This window comes from Leucopleurus acutus, assembly GCF_964270905.1.
Source record: "Leucopleurus acutus genome assembly, chromosome: 16".
Taxonomy (NCBI): domain Eukaryota; kingdom Metazoa; phylum Chordata; class Mammalia; order Artiodactyla; family Delphinidae; genus Leucopleurus; species Leucopleurus acutus.
This window is the reverse complement of record NC_139158.1, coordinates 83,135,813-83,150,183: the sequence shown is the minus strand read 5'-3', so window position 1 is coordinate 83,150,183 and position 14,371 is coordinate 83,135,813. Positions and strand designations below refer to the sequence as shown.

Below are 14,371 nucleotides of genomic sequence, written 5' to 3'. Positions count from 1 at the left end.
AGTGCCCTGAGGGTATTTTTTATCATTATTATTTATTCATTTTCCACTTTATTAGATTTTTTAATTAAAAAAGTAAAACATGCTTCTTAAAACAAGCCAAATAATAAAGGATGTATAAAGAGGAAGTTAATCAGCTTTCCCTTGTCCCCTGAGGTAACTAATATTCACAATATGGGAGATGTTTCCACATCACGTATGCTTACACAAGCAGTACACACATACATGAGTGAGGAGGGGGGATTAACAAAAATGGGATCATACCATTTACATTACTCTGAGACTTCTCCAACACCTGACCACTAGGGTTTATCAAGAAATCGGGTGGGGGGGGGGTGAACTACAAGGTCTCTTAGGACCTCTTCAACCTCTTTTCAAATTCACATCTTTTCACTATGTAAATCAATGATGTTTTTGTGTTTCCTCCAGGCAAGCTCTTTACCCCATCTTTACATTCACAGGAAGTAAGAGATGGGGTGGGGAGGTATGTGTGCTCCTGTGTTCACAAACTAAGAAACACATGAAGTTGGTTCATCTGCTCCCTACGGAGATCCACAACCAAGACGTTTAAATCTGCACCTTGAAAATTTTTCAATGAGACTCTGAGCTCCTGAGGACAAGAATGATACCAGTTTCTGTATCTCCAGCACTGTGCCTGGCATGTGGTAAAGGGGTGTGTGTGGAGAGAGGGGGCAGGGAGAGAGAGAGACAGAGACAGAGACTGACTGAGAGTCACTCACCAAGGAGGAAAAGTACCTCGTGGATTACCACTAGCAAAATTAAAATCTCAGGCTGCGTTCTCGCCTCTGGAGGTGCTCTGGGCATGAAAAATCAATCTGATATGGGCTTAACAAATATAAATTAAGAAATCAATAATGGTGAAAAGAAAGAAAGGAAAAGGGACTCAATTCCAATAAAATAAACTACAGCCAGTTCCGCTAGAAAGCTTATTTTGAAAACGTGAATCTGTTTCAATGTGATTGATGTGCATATTATGGGGACAATCTGAGCATAAAATGGATTTCACATTTGCTTATGTGTGATTTTGTCTGCAAGAAACGCTAAGTCATCACAGAAAACTGCACCCAGCTGCACCGAGTGGCACAGAAATACACAAAATACACAACTACACACACCTCAATCACCCACCAGCACCTCCGTTCACCGTGTGGGACAGGGGCCACACCCATCCTCACCTGGTGTCACCTTCCCTGTGATTTCGGGTAACCCTCCTTCCTCCACTTCAGTACCTCACAAACTGCAACTCTCTTCCAACGCCCACTTCCACAGGCAAACTTCTGGTCTTTTTCAAGGTAAAATGCCATATTTATTATAGTATGTATATATTTCCGAGCCATTTAATGTGCGCAAAACTGTGCTTCTGCTTGTATCAGGTTCCTGTCTTTGTGTGTGTGTGACCAGCAAAGGTTTTGAGTGCTGTGCACCTAACCTCGTTTCCTCCTCCTAAGTCCTATGGTTTTTACTGTGCTATTTTGTATAGGATGGCGATTTTTAGGAACACATGTGCCACGTTGTAGCAGGACTGATTATACTACTAGATTATCTATTGTTTTGTAGTTACTTATACTAAAAGCTATTCCCATTCTTTGAGCAATGACACCTTCAGGAACGAAATGCCTAGGGAATTCCCCAGTGGTCCAGCGGTTAGGACTCCACACTTTCACTGCCAAGGGCAAGGGTTCAATCCCAGGTCAGGGAACTAAGACCCCACAAGCCACGTGGCAGAGCGCCTCCCCCCGCCAAAAAAAAGAATGAAATGCCTAGACAGAATTTCTCCATTTGCTTACCTTTCCAATAAGCCCTGCCCTTGGCCCCGTGGCAGTCAAGCTGGACGCCACAAGAGGGAGGCACTTTGTAGGTCCGGCTGTGGCCAGGCATGGGGAAAGGCAAGGCCTCTGCTATCTCATCCCGCCTACTGACTCCATCACACATAACCCTCTCTTGACATGCTAAGTCATCTCCTTACTGAGAACTAAAAGCTGACACAGGAGGGTGGGTACCCTGCGGCCCAACAGGATTTTCAGCCACGGTGAGGGCCAGCCAGATGCTGACCACGCGCCATCCTCGTATCAAATTTTTGGCCTCTCGGGAGAAAAAGGACACGTGGTGCTGAGGCAGTCTTTTCGGGATTATGGAGGCAGCAGCTCTCCACGACTCTACCCTTTTCCACTCTCCAACACATGCAGTCTGGCTCAGAATGAAGATGGAGAAAGTCTGATCTCCCGTTAAGTCTCTTTGCTTGAAGTGGATATCACTTCAGCAATGGTAAAAGAAAAAAAGAACAACTAAACACAACTCAAGTTTTCTGGAGTCAAAGAAAGCAATTAAACAAACACACAAACACAAGCTCAGACAGACCTACACGGGCACAATCACGATGTACATATATTCCTTGGCCCTCATGTAAAAGGTGCCAATCACAAGGACTTACATGCCAATCATATAAGCAGAGCTCCAGCTCGAATGACCCCACAATGCTGGGGGGGAAAGGAGAAGAAAACAGACAAAAACTGTGAGACACCTGAAAAGGGGTGCGCTTTCAAATATAAGGCCTACGGGGGAAAACAGTACTCTCACCGACAACCTGAAGGTGCTTCATAAACTAACAGGCCTTAAAGCTTTCCAGATAGAAGTTTAAAGTTATTTGTTTCAACAAAATTCTGCCTCAAGAACATGGAAACATCTTCAGATCAGAATGCCAAGAATTCATAAGGCCCCACAAACACATCCAAAAACATAGAGGATTTTCTAAGGGGGTTTGAAGTTTACTAAGCAGAAAATAGGGATGCTGGCAAGATTCCACAGTGATGAAATTAAGAGCACTTACTTGTTTCCAGCTCAGTTTCTCCTGTCTCTTCCTCCTCACCCTGCCTCATCAGAGGGGGGAGTTTAAGTGTCTTTATCCTTTACAATGACCTTTTCTTCTAGGTATTCCGCAAAAATAAAGCAAATTTAACTGTAAACACTAATCTGCTTTTGGAAATTCCACCAGTTAACCCATTACATAGCAATCTAAATAATATTTCAGCCTATAAGATTCACCTAAAAAGTAATCTAAATTATTGAAAGACAAACGATATTTGTGTAATAAGCAGAATAAAATAAATATCCCAGATTTCTCCCTCAACACTCAATCCTGAGCCATTAAGTGTTAGAGATTTCTTGGGCTTACCTAGGTTTTATTTTTAAAAATCTGGAATAAACTATACTAAAAATATATGCAAGTGAACAACATCATTGATAAAATAGCAAAGTCTCATGTGTAAAAATCATGACATTTTGTAAAAAGAGGCCAACCCTTCTCTCCTCTCCCTGGGCAATTGACTCTAAGAATTTTATTGAAAACAAATTCTATTCGATTTGTGTAATTATAGGAAATAAATCATGTTACTGTTCTCCTTTTCCCCTCTATTAATGAATCAGAATACACAAAACCCTCAATAAAAATGATGTAATAAGGGCTTATGAGAATCATTCATATTTTTACTAGTCATTTTCATTTCATAGAACTGCCATTTCCATTAAAGCATTATGTAAAAAATGGGATTTTCCTATACCAACATGCATATTTATCACCAATGAACAGAGTCAATTTACAAATGAAATCTTCAAAAATTAGACTTTTTTATTTTAAAAGATGAAAAAAATGATTTGGTATCTCTAGCACTGCAGCACCTCCTTTTAAGCATTTTTCTTTCTAATCTTCCTTATTTCAGATAGTTATACAGATATTTAAGAATTAACATCTAACGTGAAAAAGGAGGTCCAAAAACATGAAGCAACATGAATCTGGGAGAAATTAGGAATATTCCTTAAAGTTTTAATTTTTCTCCTTTTTAACAATTTGAATAATGTTCTTCATGCCCTATATTATGCATATTCATCTGTGAAAATTCTTGTGAGTCTGATAGATGCTCATGAATAGCATTAACTAACGCGAATATGAATTCCATGACATGCTCTAAAACATACTAAGATAAAACTAAGCACAGTATAAACTATTTCTTCCACCCAGGTTTGGCTTATTGTCATTTTAAAGTGTGTATTTTAAAACAGTAAGATCTAGAATTGGCCTTAGAAAGTAAATAATACAATTTCAGCAGAAATATGCATAGCATTAAAAGTAAAAGCAGGAACAGTTAATTTTTCAGTCTTACTTACAAAAATGGAGTCTCAGCATTATAAAGCGCTGGTTTTAAAGGTCAAGGAAAGAAGGTCATAATCCAGCAAACGAGATTCTCAACAGTAAGACATCAGGTTTCAGGTATTGACAATTGCATCAAAACTGGCTACATAAACTTATCAATCAAGAAACACAAGAGCATTCTGTGGAAAAAGTATTCCATTAAATTTTTTCTTTTTTTTTGCGGTACGCGGGCCTCTCACTGCTGTGGCCTCTCCCGTTGCGGAGCCCGGGCTCCGGACGCGCAGGCTCAGCGGCCATGGCTCACGGGCCCAGCCACTCCGCGGCACGTGGGATCTTCCCGGACCGGATATGAACCCGCGTCCCCTGCATCGGCAGGCGGACTCTCAACCACTGCGCCACCAGGGAAGCCCTCCATTAAATTTTTAAACATTTTAGCAATCTATGCACGGTTTAAGAGTACTTCCTTCCTGTAATCGTTCATTCCAAGATCCATGGAAGAAAAGACTATAACAAAACTCTTCCTTTCAGAAAATGCAAATAACCATTTTCACAAAAGAATAACTTAAGCATTCAGGTCCCAATGACTGTAAAAGGTGACAGTGAAACTCCAAGTGAACTCAAAACTCAATCTTGACCTTACTTATCTGTGTAACCTTAAGCATATCGTATCACCCCATATGTAAAGAGCAGGACAGAAAATAAGGGGTAATATTTTTCCTTAGCAATTCAACTAGAAAACAAAGATAGATATGTACACACACACACACGAAACTATAAAACTCCTAGATGATAACATAAGAAAATCTAGATAACCTTGGGTTTGGCGATGACTTTTCAGATACAACACAGAAGGCACAAACCATGAAAGAAATAATTGATAAGCTAGACTTCATTAAAATTAAAAATGTTTGTTCTGCAATGGATACTGTTAAGGAGAATGCGAAGACAAGCAAGCCACAGACTGGGAGAAAATATGTGCAAAATATTTAAAGTATTTAATAAAGAACTGTCACCCAAAATATATAAAGAACTCTTAAAACTCAACAATAAGAAAATGAACAACTGAACTTAAAAAAAATGGGCAAAAGATCTGAACAGACACCTCAGTAAAGAAGATACACAGGTGGAAAAAATATACAAGTGAAAAGATGTTCAACATATGTCATTAGGAAATTGCAAATTAAAACAACAAATGAGATACCAATACACACTTATTAGAATGGCCAAAATTTAAAACACTGACAGCATAAAAGGCTGGCAAGGATGTGGAGCAACAGTTCTCATTCCTCGCTGCTGCGAATTCAGAATGGTATGGAACTTTGGCAGATAGTGTGGCTGTTTCTTAAAAAACCCAACATACTCTCTTGCCACACAATCCAGCAATCACACTCCCTGGTATCTACCCAAAGGAGCTGGAAACTCACGTCCACACAAAAATGTGCACACAGATGTTTACAGCAACTTTACTCATACTGCCAAAACTTGAAAGCAACCAAGATGTCCTTCAGTAGGTAAATAAACGGTGGTATATATAGACAATGGAATATCATTCCATACTAAGATGAGCCATCACACCATGAAAATTCAGACACAGACGAATCTTAAATGCATATTACTAAGTTAAAGAAGCCAATCTGAAAAGTCTATAACCTGTATAATTCCAACTATATAACATTAAGGAAAAGGCAAAACTATGAAGATAGTGGTTGCCAGGGGTTAAGATGGAAGGGAGGGACACAGAGACTGAGTACAGAGGGTTATTAGGACAGTGAAACTATTCTGTATGATACTATATTGGTGGATACATGTTATTATACATTTATCAAAACTCACAGGATGTACTACACCAAGACCGAACCCGGACTCTGGGTGACAATGACGTGTCAATGCAGCTTTATCAATTGTAACGCACGTACTACTCTAGTGCTGGACGTTGACGGTGGAGGAGACTGTGCATGTGTGCAGCCGGGGCAACTCTGTACTTTCTGCTCAATTTTGCTGTGAACCTAAAACTGCTCTAAAAAAAATAAAGCTTTTTCTTTTCCCCCCAAAAAAGAAGGAAAAAAAAAGTATTTGGTCTTCATATTAATCCACTTTTGGTGGCACCCCCGCAGTTTCAGATAGTAAATATGACTGATTTTAATATACTGTGTATGTATAATTGAATAAATAAATAAAGATGCTTTGTTTTGCTTTTCTTCCATTTTCTGGAGTTCATGAAATTCTGGTGTTGCAAATACATATCCTTCCCTTGTAATATGTGTCCTGAGGTAGCCACAATACTTTGAAACTCAAACTATGTGTTACCAAGTAAGTTATATGCCAATTTGATATATAATTTATCAGCTCTCAGCTTTCCAGATATAAATTTAAAGTTATTAGCTCCATAAGTTTATTTCCACTGTGCATAAAAAGAGCTATATTATTTTATAATCTTTTATAAACACAATTTAGGTACAATATCTCTTGTTTCTTCAACACTTCCAAAAACAAGTTACCATATGTCATTTCAACTCTGAAAAGATTACCTTCTGGAAAGGTAATAATCTGTCTCCAGAAGCCTAGGACTGATGATGGATTTTGTTAAGACAATGAAATTATGCTTGAGGTTTCAATACAATAGACCCTGATACACAGAGTCTATTGTAAAAGTATATTAAGATGGGGGAAATGGACACTGTCAAGTAAAAATCTGTTGGATATCTTATAGACGTCTTTAAAATTTATCCTTTGACAGTGGATTTTCATTAAAGGTATCCTACTGCTTCCTACTTTCCCTAACCATCTGCAATGCACCAATCCTCACGTTATTTTTCTTGTTTATGTAAGGCTTCCACTTTCAGAATGTAAACTCCAAAAACACAGAGACTTTTCTGTCCCTCTTGTGTTCACCGCTGATCATCAGTTTCCAGAACACTTCGGACATAGCGCAGATGCGCAATAAATATGCTGAACAAATGAGTAAAACGGCCGTGCCACACTTCTGTCTACTTTAAACAATGCTTCCAGTCTTCCTGCACCCTCCCTCCTGGATGCACCACCAGGCTCGGGGCGAACCAACACTGAGCTGGCTGCTGACTGCTCCCTCCGCAGCACTATCCCCCTTTTCATCTTCTACCTAAGACTTACCACTGACTGATAGTTCATGTGTTCCTTTCTTGCCTGTTTCCCACCTAGAATGAATCTCCACATGATTCAGCACGGGAAGGTCTGAGTCTAGAAGAGCGCAACACACTGTTCCACTAAAGGGCTCAGTAAGTGTGTGCAGCACAAATGAACACCAGACTTCCTCAGAGGCGATTCAACTCTGATTCTGACACGTTTCCTATAAACGAATGCCTAGTCCATAACTTTGATCTGAAATCATGATATATTTTTGTTCATACACAGGTTGAAGGTACTAAAAATGTTCACTTGTGTCAATGATGCCTTCGTCATTATTATTCTATGATAATTTTGTTTAAAGTTGCCCCTTCAAAAAAAACGAAAAACAGATTTCATAGTAACAGCTATTCAAAGACGGTAAGCTCTTAAATAACCATGAGTTCAAGAGTAAGGACACTGGGAGATAATTTTTTAAAATCTATTTTCTTGATTTAATTATTAGCTCACACGTTAATTCAAAGCTTCAGAAACAAAAATAAAGCTTTGCAACCAATGTGCCTTTAATGGCAGACAGTGGATTCCAATATTTCAGCAGAAAGCCTAATTATGTACCTCTTCTTTTGAAAGAACCACACATAAAGAACCCTACACATACACATAACTTTCCCAAAGAAATCTTAGAATGCAAAGTGTTCTAAATTAATAAAGTAACCTACCTCATATCCTCGGAGAAGGCCAGCTACTGAGAAACATCACACCCATCATTATAGCAAGAGAAATCAAAAACCAAGAATACTCCCTAATGATGCCATCAAAGGCACACTAGACGCCATCTTGACTGAGATAGGCTATACCAACCTTTAAGGCTGCTTATTCAACTCACTAGTTTCCTAGCTCCTTTGGAGCAAAAAGAAGTAAAACTCAGTCTCCCATCAACTCCATGGGTGGGAAAAACTAGACCACAAGGCACCCTACTGTAGTGTAAGAATCCAATGGATAAAGTACTATGGAAGTGTAAGATCAAACTCAGGAAAGCTACCTGCAAAAGACATAAAGCTGGACAGCAAGGAACACCTTAGGAAACTGAAGGATATTTGGAGCTTATGTTAACAGATAAGCAATTACTATTAGAATATATAAAGAACTCTTATTAAGAACAAATGTGTTGGGACTTCCCTGGTGGCACAGTGGTTAAGAATCTGCCTACCAATGCAGGGAACACGAGTATGATCCCTGGTCTGGGAAGATCCCACATACCACGGAGCAACTAAGCCCATGTGCCACAACTAATGAGCCTGTGCTCTAGAGCCCGTGTGCCACAACTACTGAAGCCCGTGGGCCTAGAGCCTATGCACCTCACCAAAGAGTAGCCCCCGCTCGTCGCAACTAGAGAAAGCCTGCACACAGCAACAAAGACCCAACGCAGACCGAAAAAAAAAAAAAAAAAAATTCTTATGAAGGAATACTATACAGCAATTAAAAAGAATGAGCTACATCTGTATTTCAACAATAGCTGGGTCTCAAAAAACATGTTACGTGATACAGACACCACAATAGCACATTAGGTAATACAGAAAAAAAATGGAAATAGTTCACACTAAATTCCTCTGGGAAGTGAAGAAGAGATCTGGAGCATGAATGGGCAGATGTGGAGGACAAACATGTCTTCAAATTCTTGGTGAAGGTTTATTTATTAAAGAAAAACTTTACAACAAGTCAAATTATTAACATTTAGTTATTCTGTATCTGGGTGTTTATTAAATTATATGTATTTTTGTGTATTTACATTTTTTTCCACAGGAAAAAAGCAATAGTTTAAGATCCAGACAGTGTTCTGAGAGCATTTTCTTCTTGTCCAGAATGCTTTGTATACATAAAAATACTAGAATCCTGAATTGTGGAGCTGTTGAAAACCAATGTACACACATCAATAGCCATTCCTGTGTAATTTTTATAAAAATCAAGGTTATTATTTAAAACACGTTTAGAGTAGAAGTGGTCTCACTAATTCAAGACAAAGACCCAAACTCAAAATTTTGACAAAATCTATTGTAAAAACTTTGAAGACTAGAAGCCTTTACCCATCTAGAGATAAATTCTTTTTTTTTTCCCCCGAAATTTATTTATTTTATTTATTTATTTTTGGCTGTGTTGGGTCTTCGTTGCTGCGCGTGGGCTTTCTCTAGTTGCGGTGAGCGGGGCTACTCTTCATTGCAGTGCGCGGGCTTCTCATTGCAGTGGCTTCTCTCACTGCAGAGCACGGGCTCTTGGCGCGTGGGCTTCAGTAGTTGCGGCACGCAGGCTCAGTAGTTGTGACTCACGGGCTCTAGAGCACAGGCTCAGTAGTTGTGGCGCACGGGCTTAGTTGCTCCATGGCATGTGGGATCTTCCCGGACCAGGGCTCGAACCTGTGTCCCCTGCATTGGCAGGCGGATTCTCAACCACTGTGCCACCAGGGAAGCCCTAGAAATAAATTCCATGACTACTTTCGTTAATGCAACATTTCTTTTCTAAATAGAAAAATGGCTAAAAGTATTATATAAGAGCTGAAGTTTCGTACATTCTACCTATACCCAGCACTAGAACAGATTATTTTAAGGTAATGGCACACCTATCTAGTGTGAATTTTATATCAGTTCTAAAAGTATCTTAGACTCAGTTTTTTTTCAATGTATAATCTTTGACCCATTGACTAACAAACATCTAGTAATTTTTCTTTATTTAGGAGACCAAATTTGTGATTAGGGTGATCATGAAATTAAACAAAAAGATAAGCAATATTCTACTCCAATTAAAATTCTACCTGTAAAGGAGAGTGGCAAAACATGACATTTTTTTTCACACAAAGCAGGAAGAATCAAGACAGATATTATGCTCAAAGGAGTTATATGCATGATTAGAGAGCAAGGGGTCCCAATTTCTCATGGTCATGGTTGTGGCTGGAACTTGACTGAGTTATAAATTAACAGGTCAAGTCAAGTGCCTAGAGTCAGTAACAGCAGAAGTAAAAACTTCCCCAAAATGTTCAACCTTCAGTGGAGATGACAACATATGAAAAACCTCCACACCAAAATCAACACGTCCCAATTCACAGCAAACACAGAGGAGTGAAGCAAAAACACACTTAGCATTCTGCACCTCTATGGTCCAAGTCGAATTTTCAATTTGTGAACAATGAGAAATAGCAGAATGTGGTTTATCAGTTAGTATGTAATCTGCTCTGGTTTCCTTTTCAATAGAGAACCTAAGTGGCTATACAAGTGAAAAGAGATTATCAACCAGGTCAGCAGCTTCTTAAACAAATTCAACAAGAGGCCAGGGAAAAAGGCTGTGAGACTTGGGTGAAAAATATTTTCCATTTTCCCCTTTCTTGACTTTGGAAATCATACTCATTCTTCAAAGTTTTGCTCAAATGTCCTCTCTTTTGGAAAGGCTTACGTCATCTCTCAGTTGGAAAAAATTATTCCTCCCTATACTGTGTTCTAGCGATAAACTGAGAATTGCCAAATTTATATCCACAGCCTGACCCTCTCCCCTGATGTCCACTTACAGCTGTACTAAGCATCTCAAGTTTATCATGGCCAAAGAGCAGAGTCCCGTTCCCCTCCCCCAAACCCAGTGTTTCCCATCTCAGGAAAAGAAACCACCATTCACCAAAACGCTTGAGCCAAAAGCAGTTACCTTAGTTTCCTCTCTTCCTCTCCTGCTCCACATTTGACCTTTCAGCCAGCTCTACCTTCAAAAGAGATTTGGAATCTGAGCACTTCTCATCCCATTCTCTCCACTGCCACCGCCCTGGTCCAAGCCACAGTCTCTTGGCCTGGGTTACGGATAACTGTATGGATTACGGATGGATGGATGGATTACGGATGGATGGATGGATTATGGACAACTGTGTGCATGATGGATGGGTAGATGGATGATGGATAACTGTGTGGATGGCGGATGGGTGGGCGAGCTACGGATAACTGCAGCCTCATGGCTTCCACACATCTCCCACAGCCTACCTTCCCCACGCCGACCACGGTCTTTTAAAAAGACTCCTGGTCAGAATCCTCCATGCCTTCCCACATCACAACAAAATCCAAAGTCCTTCCCGTTGCCTGTCTACCAAGAGCTCCTCCTTCCTCCCTGAGCCCATCTCCTACTGCACCACTCCATCGTTCAACTGCAGGCAAAGTGACTGTGCTGCTCCTTGAACACACCAAGCCCATCACCATCCGAGGGCCGTGCACTTGCCGTCCCCTCTCTCTCTAATGCTCTTCCCCCAGCTTGCACGCTCATTTTACACAGGTCTCAGTTCAAACATCACCTTCTCGGAAACTCAGCCTTCCCCAGTTACCCTCTTTAAAACAGAACCCACTCCCAACCAAACCCCTTTATCCTGCGTCCACCCCCACTCCCCATTCAGCACCTACCATTATCTGATACCATATTATACGTATTTCCCATCCTTTTATATACTGCCCATCTTCCCCACTAGAAGGTTTTGTCAGTTTTTTCATCTCGGTGTCTCAAGTACCCGGGACAGTATTTAGCACACTGCAGGCATCCAGTAAGTAACTGACGACTGCACAGTCCAGGTACTGCGCTAGGCTCTCAAGCTAGAGCGATGACACTGCTGCCCCTGCCCAGAACCCTGAAAAGACCCATCCAGAGCTAATGAATAAGAATCTCCAGGGTTGAGGCTCCGGAATGATGTATCTTGAAAAAACATTATCAAACAACAGTAACATTAGTTAACACTGAACAGGTCTATTCTAAGCACTTTACATGTGCTAGTTCACTAATCCTCTCCTAACATACCACAAAGTGAAGAATCTGAGGCACCGAAGTTAAATACTTTATCCCAGGTCATATAACTTTTAGGTGGTAGATCCAGGATTCACATCCAAGCATTTTAGCCCCAGAGTTCACACTCTTAACTGCTGGGTTGTACACTACCTCTCACTGCACTGAATACCATGTGAAAGATAATATATAAAGTTTTGTGTAAACACAGGAGGGCGGGGAGTTGAACACTGAGGGGAAGTCCCAGAGTTTGAAAAGATAAAGGAACGTACATTCTCAGTTGGAGGAAAAGCCCTGGGGTAAGCACGGTGTGGTGTGATCAAAGTGCAAGAGGCCTTTGTAAGGGAGACCATATGGCTGCAGAAGAAGGGGTTTGAGGGAAGGGAATGAACTGAGAACCGGGAGGGGTGGCGGGAAATCATGTCTGCTTATGCTTTTTAAAGGCTTATAGTTTAAGTAAAGCCGTAAACCTACACAAGTCTGGCAATGAGCTCTGTGGAAGGAAATGAAAGGAAGAATATTAAAAATGACGCTAGGAAGGCAGGTACGACGAAGGAAAATGGGTTTCCTTCTCCTCATGGGCTCTGAGAAGTATTCACCGCCACTGCCAGCATTCAGGAGAAACCAGATACAAGAGGAGATGTACTCACACATCTGTGTGTGAGTGTTTGAATATTTTAGTTGTTTAAAATAGAGAATAAAAGCTGAGACTGTTTTAAAAATAAAGAAGTGTGACCCGGTTTTGAAAGGCTGTGATGCTGGCCTAAGAATTTTGAACACTAACCTGTAGGACTGAGGGAGCCAACGAGCGTCGTTTTAAAATAAAGAAATGACATGATCAATTTCAATTTTTAGAAAATAACTCTGAAAAGTGTATCCAGGATAGCTTGAAGGGTGAGGGAAGTAAGGAGTAAATCAGAAACAGGGAGTTGGGACATGGGGCAATAATACTGAAGAGAGAGGGCCTACACTCAGGATATGGCAGTGGGCAGAAACAGTAGCAGAGGGGTGCAGGAGACGCTGCTCGTGAAAATGGACTGACTAGACGTGAGCAGCGTGGGATAAGGGGCAGGGAAAGACGAGGTTAGGATCTCTGGCGTACCCCTCTGGGAGCAAGGGCCAGTCCCAAGATACGGCTGACACGTTAAACAGGGAACGAGAGCGTAAACCACGAATGCAGCGCGGAATATGGCAAGTCCTGAGGTGTTTTCATGACCACCAGAGAGGCAGGAATGACCGGTAGGCAGATAGCCTAGAGATCAAAAGATCTGCTTGGAGATTTCCAAGTTTTCTGTGTAGAAGTGAGAGCCGAAGGGACTATTAATGGGACAACCCAGAGAATGCTTAAATGGAGAAGACTGAGGACAGAAGTTTGGGGAATGTCAACATCCAGTAAAAGAGATGATAAACGGCTGGGCAGTTCACCAGAAAAGTCAAAGACAAAAGTCACAAAGAGAAACCTGGTGACTGAGAAGGGCTTCAGTGGAGGGGTCAGGAATGAGAATTGAAAGGAGAGTGAAGACGTAAACCAGTCACTGAGATTCACTGCTTCCAAAAATGTACCTGTGATGTAAGACCGAGCATTTGCTTAAGTGGGGGAAGATCTGGAGGAATGTGATTTCCTTTTAGGAAGGGGAAGCTTAAGCATGTTTGCAGGCACTGGGAAAGCATCAAGGAGAACAGGAAGCTGAGACACCAGAAACAGAGAGGCTGACTAGTGGAGCGAGATACCACAAGCGACGGAAGAGGAACGGGGTGAAGCACACCAGGTGAAGGGGTGGTGCGGGCGGTGCTGAGGCCCTGCACCAGGACGGGAGGCGGCGAAACCGAAGCGTGCAGAGGAGAGAAAAGTGACCAATGCTTGGTAGAATATCTTTACTTTCTGAGTGAAAGGCACTATGTCCACATCGATCAGCTGCACACAGCAGGCCTTGTTGATGGGCTTCATCATTCCTTTGCACATTAAGTTTTCTTTTCTTTTTCCCTTCTCACCTTTCTCAACCTGGACGTGAACTCCCTGAGAAGGTGCCTCGTGCCATGCATTATGCTAAGCACTGGGATCAGGGGTAGAAGACATGGTCCAAAAAAAGGCAAAGGTCTTGCTGATTAACAGGGGAGGAAGGCAAGTAACCAAACACAACTCACCATGATACATGCAGGGGCACAGGGGACAGGCACAATGTGAGTGGAGTGTCAGGAAAATGACCTCAAAGTGCAGGAGGGAGCAGTGGGACAGGAGGAGGAATGAACTCATCTTGAGTGATGGAAACAACATATGCAAAAGCTCTACAACCAGGGAGAACCAAAGGC

General features: G+C 41.2%; 1 protein-coding gene across 1 annotated transcript in view; it reads right to left on the bottom strand.

The window, feature by feature from the left end:
- VAPB (VAMP associated protein B and C) overlaps positions 1 to 14,371 on the bottom strand; it is a 48,997-nt gene that overhangs the window by 23,396 nt on the left and 11,230 nt on the right. The window lies entirely within an intron of this gene.